General features: G+C 38.9%; 1 long non-coding RNA gene across 2 annotated transcripts in view; it reads right to left on the reverse strand.

The window, feature by feature from the left end:
* The window catches only part of LOC110255688, a 31,713-nt gene continuing 13,194 nt past the window's right edge, over nucleotides 1,330-19,848 (reverse strand). For both annotated transcript variants that reach the window (XR_002336344.1, XR_002336343.1), the window contains exons 2-4: nucleotides 11,013-11,216; nucleotides 4,916-5,033; nucleotides 1,330-1,461 (exon numbers count right to left, since the gene is read on the reverse strand). This is a non-coding gene — a long non-coding RNA (uncharacterized LOC110255688). The remainder of the gene's footprint in view (nucleotides 1,462-4,915; nucleotides 5,034-11,012; nucleotides 11,217-19,848) is intronic.

Below are 19,848 nucleotides of genomic sequence, written 5' to 3' on the forward strand. Positions count from 1 at the left end.
GCAAAAAGTGAGGAACCAGCTTGGCCTGGCCAACAAAAATGTATCTCTGAGCACAAGAGGACAGAAATCAGGATTTCAGACTCTGGGGTACAAAAATGAATAAGACATGGGAGACTCTGTTCTCCAAGAACTCTGAGTTTAATAGAGGAAACAGACTAATTACAGGAGAAAAGGGCACAGGGGTCAAAATGAGAAACACAGTCAGGAGTTCCCTTGGTGGTGCAATAGGATAGGCAGTGGCTGTGATGCGCTGAGATGCAGATTTTTGTTTTTTCTTTTAGTTAGGTCCTGCACCCGTGGCATATGGAAGTTCCCAGGCTAGGGGTCAAACTGGAGCTGTAGCTGCCTGCCTATGCCACAGCCACAGCCAAGCCAGATCTGAGCCATGTCTGCAACCTACACCATTGCTCACAGCAACACCAGATCCTTAACCCACTGAGCAAGGCCAGGGATTGAACCTGTGTCCTCATGGATGCTAGTCAGATTCATTAACCACTGAGCCACAACAGGAACTCCTGGGATGCAGATTTGATCCCGGGCCTGACACACTGGTTTAAGGATCCAGCATTGCCACAGCTGTAGCATAGGTCCCACCTGCGTCTCAGATCTGATTCCTAGCCCAGGAATTCCATGTGCTGTGGGACAGACAAAAAAGGAGGAAAAAATAAAGAGAGAGAGAGAAACACAGTCAGGCCAGGGGAGTCTCTTAAATAATGTAACCATCATACAGGAGGGATTATATACTGGCTGTTGAAGTATAAATAGGAGTTTTCCAGGTAAAAAGTAGGTGAAGACCATAGCATTCCAAATTAAACAACAGCAACTATAAAAGTAATGAACAAAATCATGTATTATGGCTGAAGCTTAAACACTAAGAGGGAAAAACAGCAGATAAGTCTGAAGAAGTAGTTTAGGGCTTTGGATATTGATATGAGGAAGCCAGCAAAGTTTTTGTTTTATTTGGTTAACTTTGTTTTGAAAATTATTTCAAATTTATAGAAAAGTTGCAACAATTTAAAAAAGTACACAGAGGGAGTTCCTGTCGTGGCGCAGTGGTTAACAAATCCTACTAGGAACCATGAGGTTGCGGGTTCGATCCCTGCCCTTGCTCAGTGGGTTAACGATCCGGCGTTGCCATGAGCTGTGGTGTAGGTCGCAGACGCTGCTCAGATCCTGCGTTGCTGTGGCTCTGGTGTAGGCTGGCAGCTACAGCTCCGATTCGACCCCTAGCCTGGGAACTTCCATATGCCGTGGGAGCGGCCCAAGAAATAGCAAAAAATAAATAAATAAATATAAATAAATAAATAAATAAATAAATAAGTAGACAGAAAACTTACATATTATTTATCAGGTTCACCCATTAACATTTTGTAGTATTTGTTTTATCATTTTATCTCTCTCTGAAGGACGAAGAAGAGTAGAACTCAGGTTTTGGGACTGGGTAACTGAGTGGTCAAGGCCCTGCCAAGAGAGACAGTAATGATAACAGCAAAACGTATAAATAACTTATATGTTCTGTATGCTAATTACATGCTAGGAAGTGTTCTAAACACTTTAGATATATTAATTTATTTAATCTTCACAACTTTATGAGGTTAGTTATCTTATTAACTTTATTTTATAGATGAGAAAAAAAGACATTTAGAGGGGAAAGATGCTGGAGTCAGTTTTGGAGAGAGTAAGCAAAACCTATTCATTCTGGAAACTTCCAAGAAAAGGAAAAGAGACATTTAGACAAACCCACAACCAATATAATACTCAACAGTGAAAAGATGAAAGCTTTGCCAATAAATTTTGGAATAAGGATGCCCACTCTTATCAGTTCTATTCGACATGGTATTGGAATTCCTAATCATAGCATGTGAGAAAAAGAAATAGAAGTTATCCTAATTGGAAGGGAAGAGGTAAAATTGTCATTATGCAGACGACATGATAGCCTCTATAGAAAACCCTAAAGTTTCCACACAAAAACTATTAGACTAATAAATGAATTCAGTAAGGTAGCAAGATACAAGATTAATAAACAGAAATCTGTTACATTTCTTTACACTAATAATGAAATATCTCAAAGACAAAGTTTAAAATAGTCCTACCTAAAATCATGTAAAAAAATCTCTAGGAATAAACTTAACCAAAGAGGTAAAAGACATACACTGAAAACTACAAAACATTGATAAAGGAAATTGATGCAAAGAAATGGAAAGATATCCTGGGCTCTTAGACTGGAAGAAATAATAATGTTTAAATGAACATATTAGCCAAAACAATCTACAGATAAAATGTGATCCCTATCAAACTACCCAGAACATTTTTCACAGAACTAAAACAAATAATCCTAAAATTTATATGAAACCATTAGAGACCCCAAATTGCCAAAGTAATCATGACGAAAAAAAACTTGAGGCATAACCCTTCCAGACTTCAGACTATATTACAAAGCTGCAGTATTCAAAACAGAGTAGTACTGGCACCAAAACAAACATATGGATCAATGGAAGAAAATAGAGAGCCCAGAAATAAACCTACAATCCTACAGTCGATTAAGACAAAGGATGCAAGAATATACAATGGAGAAAAGATAATCTCAAGCGCTATTGGGAAAGCTGGACAGCCTCACATAAATCAACAAAATTAGAACACTGCTTCATACCATATACAAAAATAAACACGAAATAACTGAAAGCCCTAAATATAAGACATGACACCATAAAACTCTCAGAAGAGAAGATGGGCAAAATATTTTAGGACATAAATCTAGTAATATTTTCTTAGATCAGCCTCCTAAGGCAGAAGAAATAAAAGTAAAAATAAACAAATGGGTCCTAATCAAATTTAAAAGCTTTTGGACAGCAAAGGAAACCATCAACAAAATGAAAAGACAACACATGGAATGGGAGAAAATACATGCAAATGATATAACCAATAAGGGGTTAATTTCCAAAATATAAAAATAGTTCATACAACTCAATAGCAAAAAAACAACCCAATCAGAAAATGATCAGAAGACCTAAAAAGACATTTCTCCAAATAAGACATATAGATGGTCAAGAGGCACATGAAAAGATGTTCAACATTCCTAATTATTAGAGAAATGCCAGTCAAAACAACTATGAGGTATCACCTCACACTGGTCAGAATGGCCATCATCAAAAAGTCTACAGATGATAAATGCTGTAGAGAGTATGGAGAAAGAGAACTCTCCTACATTGTTGGTGGGAATGTAAATTTGTACAACTATGGAGAATAGTATGGAAGTTCCTTAAAAAACTAAAAATAGAACTACCATATGACCAGCAATCCCACTCCTAATCATACATCAAGGAAAGACAAAAACTCTAATTTGAAAAGATCCATGCACCTCGATAATCACAGTAGGACTACTTACAATAGTTAAGACAAGAAAACAACACAAATCCCTATAAACAGATGATTGGCTTACAAAGATGTGGCATGCCAATGATATACATAGAATATCATCCAGCCATGAAAAATGAAGTATTCCCATTTGCAGCAACATGGATGGACCTAGAAAATATCATACTAAGTGAAGTACGTCAGAGAAAGATAAATATATGATATCACTTTAATGTGGAATCTAAGAAATAATATAGGAGTTTACATTGTGGATCAGCAAGATATGAACCCGACTAGTATCAGTGAGGACACAGGTTTGTTCCCTGGCCTTGCTCAGTGGGTTAAGGATCCAGAATTGCTGTGAGCTGTGGGGTAGATTGCACATCTGGCTCAAATCTGGCATTGCTGTGGCTGTGGTATAGGCCAGCAGCTGCAGCTCCAATTTGACCCCTAGCCTTGGAACTTCCATATGCCACAGGTGCAACACTACAAAGCAATAACAATAGGTACAAAAATAAAAATAAAAAAAATACAAATGAATCTATATACAAAACCAAAACAAAGGCACCGACAGAAAACAAGCTTAAGGTTACCAAAATGGAAAAGGGGGAGAGGCACAAATTAGCAGTATGGGATTAACAGATACAAACTGCTATACACAAAATAGATAAGCAACAAGGATTTATTGTATAACATAGGGAATGCTATTCATTATCTTATAATAACCTATAAAGGAAAACAATCTGAAAAAATACATATAACTGAATCATTCTGCTGTACACTTGAAAGTAACACAATATTGTAAATCAGCTATGCTGCAAGAAAAAAGAGAGAGAGAGAATGAGAAAAGAAAAGAGCAAGAGAAATGTGAGAGTCATGGATCAATGGATTCTTAGAAATTTGGAACATATATCCTTCATTCACATCAGAAGATAGCTTGCCACTCCCTAAATCTCTAACCTTAGCTTTGAATGCTAAAAATTACATTAATTATGTCTTTAATGCTGGAAATTATATACATATTATATTAATATAGGTTTAGCTCATAAAGAAGAATAATAAACCCAAAATAATGAAAAGTAAGAGATGTTTTAACCACAAATTCATTTCAAATTACATGAAGTAAAATAAGATATGGAACTCTGTAAGTCAACTCTATTCCAACAAATTTTTTTTAAAAAGTTTAAAAGGAAATGGCAAATCAATTTTATTTTTTTTCTAATATTCAAAATGGTTTTAAATCATTGAGATGGAAATCAGTGTCTCCAAGGCGCCGCCTTGTGGCATGGTTTAGTGATTCCCAAGTTTATCTAATGGATAGACATTACCTGGAGAATTTGATGGAAATAGTTTCCATGTCTGCATCTGCCAATGACTAGAACAGGTTAGAAGATCTACATTTTTATTTTTTTATTTTTTAATGAATTTTTTTACATTCATAGTTGTATAACGATCATCACAACCCAATTTTATAGCATTTCCATCAAACTCCCATTTTTAAAAAGCTCTAAGTGATTTTGATGAGTGGCCAGTTTAAAAACCAGCAGCTAAAAAATCTTACCTTTTTTTTTTTTTCTTTTTTGAGTTCACTTGAAACAACTTCAGATACAAAGTTTTTAAATCCAGAAGTAAACTTAGAGATCATTTTGTTCCATGGCTCCATTTCTCTCCTGAAAAGACTGAAACTCAAGCTGTAAAATGGCTTGCCCAAGGTCACAGAGAATGTAAATGGCCAAACCTAGAGCATAACGTAATGTCTCTTGGCTCTAAATTCAGAGTGATTAATTGGAACAATTCTGTCTAATCCAATCCATCTTCACCTCTTTATCCCTTAACTCACTGAAAGTTCAGCAATGCACTGATGAAAGAGACAACAGGCAAGGTTGCCAACAGATATTCTTTGGAGAGAAATTCTTTCCTTTTAATATTTAGCATATCCTAAAGATTGACTTCAAGGAGGCAGGGGTAATTAAGAAGAATAAAAGATTTCCTATAAGACAAGCCACTTGTTTTTTTTGTTGTTTTTTTTTTGTTTGTTTTTTGTCTTTTTGCCATTTCTTTGGGCCACTCCCCCGGCATATGGAGGTTCCCAGGCTAGGGGTCAAATCAGAGCTGTAGCCGCCGGCCTACGCCAGAGGCACAGCAACGCTCCCAGGCTAGGGGTCAAATCAGAGCTGTAGCCGCCGGCCTACGCCAGAGGCACAGCAACGCGGGATCTGAGCTGCGTCTGCGACCTACACCACAGCTCACGGCAACGCCAGATCGTCAACCCACTGAGCAAGGGCAGGGATCAAACCCGCAACCTCATGGTTCCTAGTCGGATTCGTTAACCACTGTGCCACGACAGGAACTCCAAGACAAGCCACTTGTACTGGCGGTCCAGGATTTGTCTGTGTCAGCTCTGGAGGGCTGAGCAGAGACCTCCTTCTCACAAATATCAAAGTATCACCTCTAATGCCACATTAAAGTCAATTATTCTCTGGGTCTAGAAATCTAAAAGTGCAGTTGAAAATACAGCTTCCAGGGAAGGTCAACAGGAAAAACCACCTTCCAGTCTGCCTCTAGGCAAGGATTAGTAAATCTTGTAGAAAGATGGACTAAGGCATAAGCAGGGCTGAATGAGAAAAGGAATTTGGAAAGTGGGGGAACTAGGCCTGGCAAATAGGACTACTTCACGATTTCCCAAGGCTTAGATCTGTTTATCCCCAACATAATTGCATTTCTGGGATTCTTTTGGGTCCTTTCTCTCTAATCTCTTTCGGTGCCCACAACAGCTTTGAGAAGTTCTGGGCTCATCTTAAACCTTGCCTTTTCACAAGTCAGAACTGCAGCCTGGGGATCTCCTGGGAGCTTGTTAAAAATGCAGAATCTCAAGCCCCACCCCAAACCTACTGAAGCAGAACAAGCATTTTAACAAGATCCCTGAAGTGATTCATGTGCACAATAAGGTTTAAGAAATGCTACTCTAAAAGGTAAATGACAGAATACTGTGGCTGGAAGAGAAACAAAAGTTTACCTAGGCTAATTCAGAGTTTTCTCAATTGTGTTAAAATCTAGGGTTTCCTGGAATTTTTCCATTAACCCAAGAAGCATAATTATGTTTTGCTGAAATTGTTGAATGTACAACTATTTTAAGTTTGAGGACTATACCCAGTTTCTCTCTTCTTTTTTTAAAAAATTTTTATTGAAGCATGGTTGATTTACAATATTGTGTTAATTTCAAGTGTATAGCAAAGTGATTCAGTTATACACATCCTTCTTTTTAGATTCTTTTTCCCATATAGGTTATTACAGAATATGAGTAGGGTTCCCTATGCTGTACCCTAGGTGCTTGTTCGTTATCTATTTTATATATACTAGTGTGTATATGTTAACCCCAATTTATCCCTTCCTCCTACCCTTCCCCTTTGGTAACCATAAGTTTTGAAGTCTCTGAGTCTCTGTTTGGTAAATAAGTTCATCCCTATCACTTTTTTTTTTTTTTTTGTTAGATTACACAAGTGGTATCGTGTGATGATTCTTTCTTTTACTTACTTCACTTAGTATGATAACTTTAGGTCCATCCATGTTGCTGCAAATGGCATTATTTTATTCTTTTTATGGATGAGTAATATTCCATTGTATACCTGTACCAGTTCTTCTTTATCCATTTCTCTGTTGATAGACTAAAGATTGTTTCCACGTCTCGGCAGTTGTAAATAGTGCTGATATGATCATTGGGGTGCAGGTATTTTTTCAAATTAGTGTGATTTTTTTCAAAAATATTTATTTAGGGGAGTTCCTGTGGTGGCGCAGTGGTTAACGAGTCCGACTAGGAACCATGAGGTTGCGGGTTCGGTCCCTGCCCTTGCTCAGTGGGTTAACGATCCGGCGTTGCCGTGAGCTGTGGTGTAGGTCGCAGACGCGGCTCAGATCTCGTGTTGCTGTGGCTCTGGCGTAGGCCGGCGGCTACTGCTCCGATTCGACCCCTAGCCTGGGAACCTCCATATGCTGCAGAAGCGGCCCTAGAAATGGCAAAAAGACAAAAAACAAAAACAAAACCAAAAAAAATATATTTATTTATTTTTGCTTTTTCTTTTCTTTTTTATCTTTCTAGGGCCACTCCCACGGCATATGGAGGTTCCCAGGCTAGGGGTTGAATCAGAGCTATAGCCGCCAGCCTACGCCAGAGCCACAGCAACACGAGATCTGAGCCGCGTCTGCGACCTACACCACAGCTCACGGCAACGCCGGATCGTTAACCCACTGAGCAAGGGCAGGGACCGAACCCGCAACCTCATGGTTCCTAGTCGGACTCGTTAACCACTGCGCCACCACAGGAACTCCTATTTATTTTTGCTTTTTAAGGCTGAACCTGCAGTATATAGAAGTTCCCAGTCTAGGGGTCCACTCGGAGCTGCAGTTGCCAGGCTACACCACAGCCAAAGCAATGAGAGATCCAAGCCACGTCTGTGACCTACACCTCAGCTCAGGGAAACACCAAATCCTTAACCTATTGAGCAAGGCCAGGGATCAAACCCTCATCTTCATGGATACTAGTTGGGTTTGTAACCCACTGGGCAACAACAGGAACTCCCCAAATTAGAGATTTTGTCTTTCGCTGATATATGCTTAGGAATGGCAATGCTGGATCCTACGGCTTTTTTTTTTTTTTTTTTTTTTTGTCTTTCTGTCTTTTCTAGGGCCACACCCATGGCATGTGGAGATTACCAGGCTAGGGGTCTAATCGGAGATGAAGCCACTGGCCTATGCCAGAGCCGAGGCAATGCCACATTTGAGCTACATCTGCGACCTATACCACAGCCCACAGCAACACTGGATCCTTAACCCATTGAGAAAGGCCAGGAATCGAACCTGCACCTCATGGTTCCTAGTCGGATTCGTTAACCTCTGAGCCATGACAGGAACTCAGGCATTTCTATATTTGTTTTTTTAAGGAACCTCCATACTGTTCTCTATAGTGGTTGCACTAACTTACGTTTCTACCAACAGTGTCGGAGAGTACCCCTTTCTCCACACCCTCTCCAGAACTTACTATGTGTAGACTTTTTGATGATGGCCATTCTCACCAGTGTGAGGTGATACCTCATAATTGTTTTGATTTGCATTTCTCTTAATAATTAGTGATGGTGAGCATATTTCCATGTGCTTTTTGGCCATCTGTCTGTCTTCCTTCGAGAATGTCTATTTAGATCTTCTGCCCATTTTGCGATTATTTTTTTTTGTTTGTTTTTTTGATTGAGAGCTGCAGGAGATGTTTGTATATTTTGGAGATTAATCCCTTGTTGATCACTTCATTTGCAAATATTATCTCCCGTTCTGTGTGATGTCTTTTCGTTTATGGTTTCCTTTGTTGTGCAAAAGCTTTTAAGTTTAATTAGGTACCATTTATTTTGGTTTTTATTTTCATTATCTCTTACCTATCGTGGGATATTTGTTTCTAAATGCAATCAAAAAGAATTAGTTCAAGCATTGTCATTTGAAGTAGAAACTGCAAGAAGCCAACAACAGCTCTCAGCATGTAATGAGCCATGTGGACTTCAGCAAATTATATGGTTTTCTTGAATATTAGTCACCACATCAGTAAGTAGTGTATACTTACTGTCTGTCCTGTATACTCCCCCAAAAGTAAAGAATTTAAAGAATTCCTAGTTTCTGGTAATAGTGCTCCTAACTACTTAGTGGCAAATCAGAAATGTAGAGGCCTGGAAGGGGGAGGATAAATTGGGAGTATACACACTACTATATATAATAGATATATAATATATATCTCTACTCTGTAATAGTAGATACATATATTATAATACTATATATTATCTACTATATAATATAGATAATGGACAAGGACCTACAATATAGCACAGGGAACTCTACTCAATAGTCTGCGTTCTTTTGGCCAAGCTTGCAGCTTATGGAAGTTCCCAGGCCAGGGATCAAACCTATGCCACAGCAGCAAACCAAGCAGCAGCAGTGACAATGCCAGATCCTTAACCTGCTGCACTACAGGAGAACTCCTGTATTCTGTAATAACCTATATGGAAAAGAATCTGAAAAGGAATGGGTATATGTGTATATATAACTGAATCACTTTGTTGTGCACTGGAAACTAGCATAACATTATAAATCACCTATACTTCAATATAAAAAAAATAAAATTAAAAAAATGTAGAAGCCATCTTGACTTCCCACATCAGGTCCACCACCAATTATTCTCAAACTTAACACTTCTCCTATACCCTTCAATTTCTTTTATCTTTACTGCCACCAATCTGGGTCAAGCTACCAAATATTTTTCCTAAACCATGGCCTCTTCTGGGTGATCCCTACCTCTGCAGCCCTTCAAATCATCATTTACCCTGAAACTAGAAGGATTTATTTTTAACAGTACAATTTTTTTTTTTTTTTTTTTTTTTTGCTATTTCGTGGGCCGCTCTCGAGGCATATGGAGGTTCCCAGGCTAGGGGTTGAATCAGAGCTATAGCTGCCAGCCTACGCCAGAGCCACAGCAACGCAGGATCCGAGCCGCGTCTGCAACCTACACCACAGCTCACGGCAACGCCAGATCGTTAACCCACTGAGCAAGGGCAGGGATCGAACCCGCAACCTCATGGTTCCTAGTCGGATTCGTTAACCACTGCGCCACGACGGGAACTCCTATTTTTAACAGTACAAATTTGATCACAAATTTCCCCTATCTAGAACTCTTCAATGGCTGTCTATGGCCTTTATCGTAAAGCCCCAAATCCTCATGTGAATCAATCTGGCCTTTGCTGCTTTCTTTACCAACCTCTTTTCTTGCTGTTCTCTGGTTATATTATTTTTGAAAATTAGGACATCATCAGGAAACAACTTAATATCTGTCTCCCACTGTTCCCTTAACCTTTCATATGATGATTTTTCTCTCTCACATGTGGATGAAAATGCCAGCCATTTCAGTAACTTTTCAGTTCCCAATTGGGTAATAGGAAACATCGTCTGTCCAGTGTCAAGACATTTTCAGTTCAATATTTCAAAACATTTATTCCCATATGACACCGAAAACACTAAACTTGATTTAAAATTAAAATGTGCCCCTCCCTCTGCTGGAGCCCAATGTGGGCTGGTTGCCTGTGGAAGAAGAAAGTGGGTCATAGTCTTTTCCCCCCACATGGTGTTCCCACTTCTCACAACCCCCTCCAATGTGCTAAAGCTGGTTTCCTTTTCCACCAGGGGGTTGAAGCAGGGGAAGAGAAGAGAGGTAAGGAAAGGGTTAAACTTCTTTCCTGGCTCATATTGTTTAAAGATGCCACACCAAATGTAGAATTAAGTTGCTGCCTGCTGATCTCTCTTCTGACTCTATAACTGCAGATAACTTCAGTTTTTGAAGTATGAATCAACATTACTCCATCTTGTTCTCCAGACTCCTCAGGACACATATTAAATTCTCCTGCTGGTCCCACAGAAGTCCCTCTCGTTAATCTCAAGGTGAAAGGGAGCACCCCATATACCTCCCCCTATGAGGAGTTGGAGGAAATAACTCTCTCTCCAAAAAATCATCTCTGCAAATCATTCCCTCACTTAGGATTCAGGAGTCATATAACCAATTCCTGGATATTTACTTTGATATTACTAAAGAGTGGCCTGTCATGGAAGTCACTTCAATTTCAGAACTTTCTTACCTTAAAATCAAAGCTTGCATTTTAGCATCATAATGCATAGGATTTCTCTTGGTTTCTCAAACACCCCACATTCTCACTGATGTCTGGCATTTCAAATATGGTGTCTTCTCTTCTTGGAACACTCATTCTGCCTCATTCCTCTTCATCTGCCTCAGTGCTACTCATGTATCTTTAACTCCTCATCCACATGTGGATATAAAAGGGCTAAGAAAGTAAAGAGAGATATGAACTGCATTTACTTTGTAGATAAGGAAATTAGAAAAGCCAACAAACACATGAATAAATAAATACTCAACCAAATTAATTATTCAGGAACTACAAATTAAAACTAAGATATCATTTTGCACTCACTAGTTCAGCAAACATTAAAAGTATGACAATCTGAATTCCCCTTTTTTTTTTTTTGGCTGCACCTGTGGCATGCGGAAGATCCCTGGCCAGAGATCAAACCCCCCTGACAGCTGTAAACAGAGCCAGAGCAGTGACAGTGGCCAGTAGCCAAATCCTTAACCTGCTGAGCCATGAAGGAATTCTCTGGTCGAAATTTTTTTTTCCTTTTAGGCCCACACCTGTGGCATATGGAAGTTCCCAGGCTAGGGACTAAATCGGAACTGCAGCTTCCAGCCTATGCCACAGCCATAGCAGCAGCCTACCCACATCTTGCCACAATGCCTGATCCTTAACTCACTGAGCTAGGCCAGGGGTCAAAGCTGCATGCTCATGGATACTAATTGGGTTCCTTACCACTGAGCCACAAAGGGCACTCCTTTGATCCAAATTCTTTAGGAAACAATTTTCATTGCCTTATCAAGCTGAACACATGCGTACTCTGTGATCCAGCAATTTACTTCTAGGCAGTATATATTTAGATAAACATAGTGATCAGGAGACATGTACAAAGATGGTCATGATAGCACTATTTGTGATGGTAAAAAATGGGAAAAAATCCAAATGCCCACTGATAGAAAGACTAGATCATGGTATGTTCATAAAATAGAAAATTATACAGCAGTAAAAATGAATGAACCATAGGTCTATGTGCCAAAATGGATAAATTTCAGGAACATAATATTAAATTTTTAAAACGTAAATTGCAGAAGAGCACTTGAACGCTTACACCTTACATATAAAATTTAAAAACAAAGTTAATAATATATTATGCATATATATATATATATACACAGACATATAATAAAACCATAAAGAGAAAAATTTTAAAAATTAAGATAGTGGCATATGTGTGTATGTGTATATATACTTTGTTTTTTCTTTTTAGGGCCGCATCCACAGCACATGGAAATTCCCAGGCTAGGGCTTGAATCAGAGCCTGCAGCTGCTGGCCTATGCCACAGCCATGGCAATGCCAAATGTAAGCCATGTCTGCAACCTGCAGCAGCTCATGGCAACACCAGATCCTTAACCCACCAAGTGGGCTAGGGATCAAACCGACATCCTCATGGACGCTGGTTGAGTTGTCACTGCTGAGCCACAATGGGAATGCCCAAGAAATTTTATATAGATATAAATATCTATCTATATAATATATATATGGGTGGTATGGGTGATAGGCACACAAGTATTTACTATATTCTTTACACCTTATCTTTATTTTATATTTCATATATACATGACATATCCATAAATTATTTTATATGTATAAAATATTTGATTTTTAAAATATGATCTTATTTCTTCCTTTATCTGCCATAATCCATTGTCTCTGTTTGTTATTTCAAGATTGGACCTATGATTCTTGAATATCAGCCTGTTGCAGGCCAGTCTGGGCCCCAGTTCTAAGAAGTCATTTTGCTTACCTACTAAGTCCAGTATTGTTAGCACAGAAAGTGAAGGGGTAAGAATTACATTCTAGTCTTGGTTCTGCCATTTATCAGCTGTACAATTTTGGGAATATTGGCTTCAATTTTTTTGGCCTACAAATGGGACTAATAATCCAACTTCAGACTTGTTGTGAGGATTAAATGAGACAAACATTCACAAAGGACTCAGGACATTAATAAGTGCTTGGAACATGTTAATATCTTTCCCTATCATGAAAGAAATAGGTAAGAGTCTGTATTTGAAATAATGGTGTACAATCATCACTGCTATTTACAAAGCAAATTGACGCCTGCGCACTACTTCAGTTAACTTACTATTTCATTTGACAGACATTCATCGAATGGCTACTATATAGCAAATATTTTAATAACAGATTAGTATCTTCAGCCTCACAAGTGAAATTGGCATTTGTCCTAACATCAGGACTTAGGCTGCAACCTAGTAAAATGTTTAATAAATAATGAAAATAGGACCCTTGGCGCCAGTATGGTACTTAAGGCCATTCATACTTGCTACCATCTGCTGAGTCATTGCTAAACTGGAGAAACATGAGTTCCTGAAGCTACCTGGAAGGTTGCTTATGTCATCTCTGGTTGAAATAAATCCTGAAATATATGCCACCTCCTGGGTGGTGGGGATAGAGGGAGAGGTTTTAACTCCTGGGAAGTGAGATATTACTTTGCTCCAATTTGCAAAAATGATCTATTAGACTCCATTCCCAGAAACTGTCTCTTCAATGACTTACAGCAGGGCTAAAGAAACAGAGTGCACATTTTTCATTGATTCTGTCTTTGAGCTGAACTCCAAGTTGCCTAATAAATTTTTAAATTCCCAAAGAGCTAGTTGCATTTAAAGTGACTCCAAAAAAGATGTCACAAGCATCACTATTTTGGGATGTCACAAGCATCACTGCCATTAATCATCACGAACAAAGCTGCTGTTTTGACTAATTGGGGCTATACCAAAGGCCGACCCCTTGGTCCTCCTATACCTTCTCTTTCTTCCCTTTATTGGATATCAGTTCTCACAATTAGGGATATGAATCTGGTCTATCCTATTAATAATTCAGATATTAGGTCATAGCAGAACCATAGGATTTCAGAGCTGGCAGCCAAGACTCAAGATTTCTTGCATGCATTTCCCAAGGTCGTATATCTTAGTGCAATGATTCTCAAGCTGTAGTGTGTGACAGAATCACTTGGAGGGCTTGTTAAAACACAGATTGCTGGTCCCATTTCCAGTGTTTCTGATTCAGTAAGCATGGGATGGGGCTTAAGAATCTGCATCTCTGGCATTTTTTCAAGTGTTATTGATGGTACTGGTGCAGGTCACAGTTTGCGAAATGTCTCACTTAATTGAAGGGCAAGGTATAGAGGCCAACCCTCAAGCAGTCCAGTACTTTCTCCAAGGGGCTCTTGATTTTATATCCTATCCTTTATAAAATTGTGGAATTTATAAAGTTACAGAAACCAGAGTTTCTTCTTCTCCTAAAAGGGGAGAATTGGAGGTAGAGCTAAAAGCATGAGCTCTGGAATCAGACAGGCCTGGGTAAGGGATCAGCCATTCCAAAGTTTAGTTTTGTGGTTTGGGGCAAGATACTTAGCTTATTTGTGCTCCAGGTTCTTCATCTGTAAATTGACAAGTATTAGTTCTAATGATTTGAGACTTCTGAATGAACAGTCCAAACACTATTTCACATAGAATTATGAGACTCTAAGCAATCAATAAAACATCTAATTTAGCTTCTTTACTTTCTAGATGTGGAAACAAAGGTCCAAGGAAAATAAGTGTCTTAACTAAGATCTCATGGGATATGGCAAATGAGGACCAGGATCCTGGCCTTTTACTGAATTTTGTTTTTTTTTAATCCTTCACATTGGATGAATATTTCCAAACCAACACTTTAACACTCAACAATTTAATAATGGACGTCCATTCATATGACAATATGTAGATTTATGACAAACATTTTTGAGAGTCATATTAGCCAAGTTCTGTGATTTAATCTGCTCTGCAAAATACCTTTTTTTTTGGTACAAGGTTAGTTATACAATGGGACATATTATACAGGAAAATAATAAAGAATTCATTCTGCTCACATTTAACTACTAAAAGGAAACTTATAGCAATTCTCCAAAGTTTATTTTATTTTTTATTTACAGTGGAATTTCAAGACACAACCTTCCTTGTGGCATGACAGTGTTTTCCAAAAGGGGTGTGGCTATTTATAGAATTCTTGTCTTTGCTGTTAGAATTGAGTACATTTGAAAAAGGAAAGTTTAACAAGTGTGAAATCAATTTAGAGTGTTTTAGGGCTAGCTTAAACTCTTCATCTAGTGGACATGAATCTTGAGGTGCAGTTATGTTGGAAGATTTGCTGAACTGAGCAAATGGCTTTGGCAAAGAGGAAGATGAAGCCCATTCAGCGTTTTTGGCACAATCATTAGCTCATCATCTTCATTTTTTCTTTTTTGGCTGTGCCTATGAGCATGCAAAAATTCCCCAGCCAAGGACTGAACCTGCCCCACAGCTGTAACCAGCACCACAGCAGTGACAACGTCGGATCCTTAACTCGCTGAGCTACCAAGGAACTCCATCATCTTCATTTCTGAAAATAGTAATATTTTCCAAAATATTACTATTTTAGTAAATCAAAGAAATAAGTGCCAGTGTTGCAGATTTGATGCTCTCTTCTTTGTCTTGAATTTGTCTTCATGTTAGCCAACTGTTTACATCTAAATCACTACTGGGTTTTTAGTAGGACTAAGACCAATGCATTTTATAAGGCTTATTTGATCCAAGGAATTTAAAGCTCTTCTGAGAAGAGATATTTCCACTAAGTGGCTACCAGCTGATTGGTTAAGTAGACAAATAATAGGCCTCTTCTTACAACATTTTAGTTTCCTATTTCAACCTTCAGTTTCCAAATTTAATCAATGATGCAGCCATTCCAAGATGGCAGGGATATTCAACTGGCTTCGAATCATATACTGATGTGTCACATGATCAGTGTGGCTAAAACAGAGGGCTTTGTTCACAGCTAAGGGACAGGGGATTGTACCCATCTGAAAGCCTAGCTTTTGCCCAGCACCTGATAATTAACAATCCTCACTAATGGATGGGAAGGTGCAGCCCCAGGAAAATAGTGGAAAATCTCTTTAAAAAGCCAATTTGACCCTTGCCAAAATTTGCAATGCACCCAACCTCAGATGATTTGGAGTTCATTTTAATAGGCCTGAAAATCTGAAAATAAATGATTTTGAAGTGATGATATAAATTATGTATGAGTATGAATTGAATATTCAAGTATAATGAGTTTATGGAATACAAGAGAGTATTTTTTCGAGATGCTCCAATACTGCTATTGTTAGATTCAGAGCCCAGCTGATTGCTTATAGGGAGCCTTTGTGCAAATTTGAAAAAGGCACCCCCTCTGAGTGATGCAGCCCTGTGGGTACATGATTTGGCAAGAGGAGCTGGGGCTGGATCTTAGCTCCCTTTTGTCCTATTGGCTGGGTGCCTTTGTGCAATGCACAAACTGCACTTCCTTAAGTGGCAGCCCCAATTGCTATTTGAAATGTGTGCCAGCAGCAAAGATTTCAAGGCTTGAAGTGCCTGTGTTTGTTGTTAGAGAGTACATTTGAAATATATAAAAGTAATGATTTCTTCTCTTGCTCCAACAAAGAATTGATCTACAGAGATGAAGTGGCATCAGTTAAGCTCTAAAATGTCACAAAAGCAGGTGGAGCCTTCATGATAGAAAATAGAGATCTTGTCATAGTAGCTATGTTCCCTGAAGAAATACAGCTAGTGAGCCACACTTTCCACGCCAGAGGCAAACAACTCAACATCTGGGAAATTTAGATTTCTGGCACTGGTATTGTCTCATTTGCCACCCACTACACTGATACTGGAAGGGGAAAAATGTTGTGTTGGGTGTAGAGCTAAAACCTTTTACATCCACCCAGATGTACTGGAACTCAGGGGCAGTGGGTGTCAGCAATAAAAGTATATGGGCTTGGATGTTCATTTTCCTTCTTGGAACTTTTGCCTTATGATGCCATGGCAGTGAGAGTAGAAGCATAGGAATCCAATATTGAGTTTCCAGTTCCAAGACAAAATGGAGTAACACACAAAGACAGCTAATAAAATCCTTGGACATTGTATATAAACAAATACAAGAGGATTCTAAAATGGAGAGGGAAGGAGTTCCCGTCATGGCTCAGTGGTTAATGAATCTGACTAGGAACCATGTGGTTGAGGATTCGATCCCTGGCCTTGCTCAGTGGGTTAAGGATCTGGCATTGACCCATCCAATTTGACCCCTAGCTCAAGGGAACCTCCATATGCCACAGGAGCAGCCCAAGAAATGGCAAAAAGACAAAAATAAATAAATACATAAATAAATAAAATGTAGAGGGAAGAAGGTAGACCTACTAGGGATCTCAGGACCCAAGGAAGGACACGGGGATAGGAGTTTTCCTCTTGCCTCATTCAGCCCAGAATGGGTTCAAAAGAACAGGCAGCCTTGGAAAAACCAATGAGTATAGATTAAAAAAAAAAAAAAAAGAAAGAAAGAAAAAAGAAAAGCCAGTTTTCTTTAGCTACTAGAAAAGGAAAGGAGCTGCCTAGAAAACTTTTAGACAATAATTGCTCTACTGTAGCAAAATAGCACAGAAAAAATGTGAAGGGAGAGCCCAGCTATAACAAGACACTCCTCTTTCCCTCTCAGTGGGGGAGTTGGGCTTTTATCTCCACAGTACTGGAATGAGACTACCGATAAACTCTGCCTCAGGATGTCAGTAAAGACTGGGTAAGGAGCCAGACTTCCATCCTCACCTAGTGGTTGAGGCACTCCTCCCTGCTAAGGTGGTATCAGAGAGGGCTGAGTGGGAAGCTGGGATTTCTACCATATTCCAGCCATAACTAGACTTCTCAGCTCTTTGTAGCATAGAAGAGGCCTGATAGAAAGTCTGAACTCCTACTCCCATGCTCACTTCAGCAGCCCATATACTAAAATTGAACTCCTATTCCCACCCAGCAATGAGATGCCCTTCTGCTTCCCAGGATTCAGTAAAGGCCAAGTGGAGAATCAGGGCTTCTACATGACCTGACAATATTATAATAAGGCATCACTAGCCTTCCTCCACTGATGTGGTGTCACAGAAGACCTACCAAAACAAAGATTTAAATATGACCCAGAACCTCATAATTTATAAGCAAAAATGTTCAAGATACAACTGAGAATCACTCATAAGGAACCAGGAAAATCTTAAAAGAGATGAGATAATCAACAGACAACAATACCAAGATTATACTGATGCTGGAGTTATCTGACAAGGATTTTAAGGTAGCCATCATAATAAATGCTTCAACAAGCAATTACAAACATACTCATAAGTGATGAAAAAATCAAAACCCTCACCAAAAAAAAAAAAAAGAAGATATAAAGAAGTAGTGGAAATTTTAGAACTTAAAAAATACAAGAATCAATATAAAAACTCAGGAGTTCCCTGGTGGCCTAGTGGGTTAAGGATCCAGTGTTATCACTGCTATGGCACAGGTTCAATCTCTAGCCTAGCTTGGGAACTTCTGCAGGTCGCAAATGAGGCCAAAAAATAAAAACAATCAGTGGGATCGGTAGTAGAATGGAGAGACTAGAGCAAAAGATCAATGAACTTAAAGAAAGAACAGAGTATTACCCAATATGAATAACAAAGAGAAAACAGCAGGATAAAAATGAACAGAACCTCAAGGTTTTGCAGGACTATAACAAAAGGTGTAATATTCATGTCATTAGAATCCCAGAAAGAGAGGAGAGAAAGGGCAGCTGAAAAAGCATTCAAAGAAATAATTGCAAAAATCCCCCAAGTTTGACAAAATACATTAAGAGATTTTAGAAACCTCACAGGGGAAAAAGAAAGAAGGAAAGAGAAAGAAAGAAAGAAGGAAGGAAGGAAGGAAGAAAGGAAGGAGTTTCCATTGTGGCTCAGTGTGTTAAGAACCAAACTAGTATCCATGAGAATTCAGGTTCAACCCCTGGCCTTGTTCAGTGGGTTAAAGATCCAGTGTTGCTGCAAGTGGCAGTTCAGGCAATCACAGATGTGGCTCAGATCCCATGTTGCTGTGGCTGTGGTGTAGGTTGGCAACTTCCATATGCCAGAGGTGTGGCCCTAAAAAGAAAAAGAAAAAAAAAGAAATATAGTAAACCACAAAGAGGAGACTCTTTTACTGAGCCTTGTCATTAGAAAGAGCCCCAAAACAGAAATAAATTATAGTCAGGAGGGTCATATTAAAAAATAGTAATAATGACTATTGCTTTATAGCATCACTGTCATAGCATTAAGTTTAGTGGGTGTAAAAATACTTGAGGATTGATAGCTTAATTTAAGAGTTTACATCTGTTAAGCAAATACACTGTAACATAACATTCAATCAGTGAGCCACTGAAGTACTTTTAGTCAATGATTTTTGAGGAAAAGTTTTGTTTCATAAGCCACCAACATGACTCTTTTTTTCCCAACTATCACATTTAAAAATATTTCCCGGAGTTCCCGTCATGGCGCAGTGGTTAACGAATCCGACTAGGAACCATGAGGTTGAGGGTTCGGTCCCCGCCCTTGCTCAGTGGGTTAACGATCCGGTGTTGCCATGAGCTGTGGTGTAGGTTGCAGACGCGGCTCGGATCCTGCGTTGCTGTGGCTCTGGCGTAGGCCAGTGGCTACAGCTCCGATTCGACCCCTAGCCTGGGAACCTCCATGTGCTGCGGGAGCGGCCCAAAGAAATAGCAAAAAAAAAAGACAAAAAAAAAAAAAAAAAAAAAAAATATATATATATATATATATTTCCCATCCTCTACACAAGTTGAGAACAAAATTAGGATGTGAGCATTTAAAAATAAATTCATTGTTATTTATTTGATGCACTGTCTAGTGCAGGTATACATTTTATTGTGCTTCAAGATATTTCATTTTTCATAAATTGAAGGTTTGTGGCA

The sequence above is a fragment of the Sus scrofa genome, chromosome 1 (genome assembly GCF_000003025.6).
Source record: "Sus scrofa isolate TJ Tabasco breed Duroc chromosome 1, Sscrofa11.1, whole genome shotgun sequence".
Classification (NCBI taxonomy): domain Eukaryota; kingdom Metazoa; phylum Chordata; class Mammalia; order Artiodactyla; family Suidae; genus Sus; species Sus scrofa.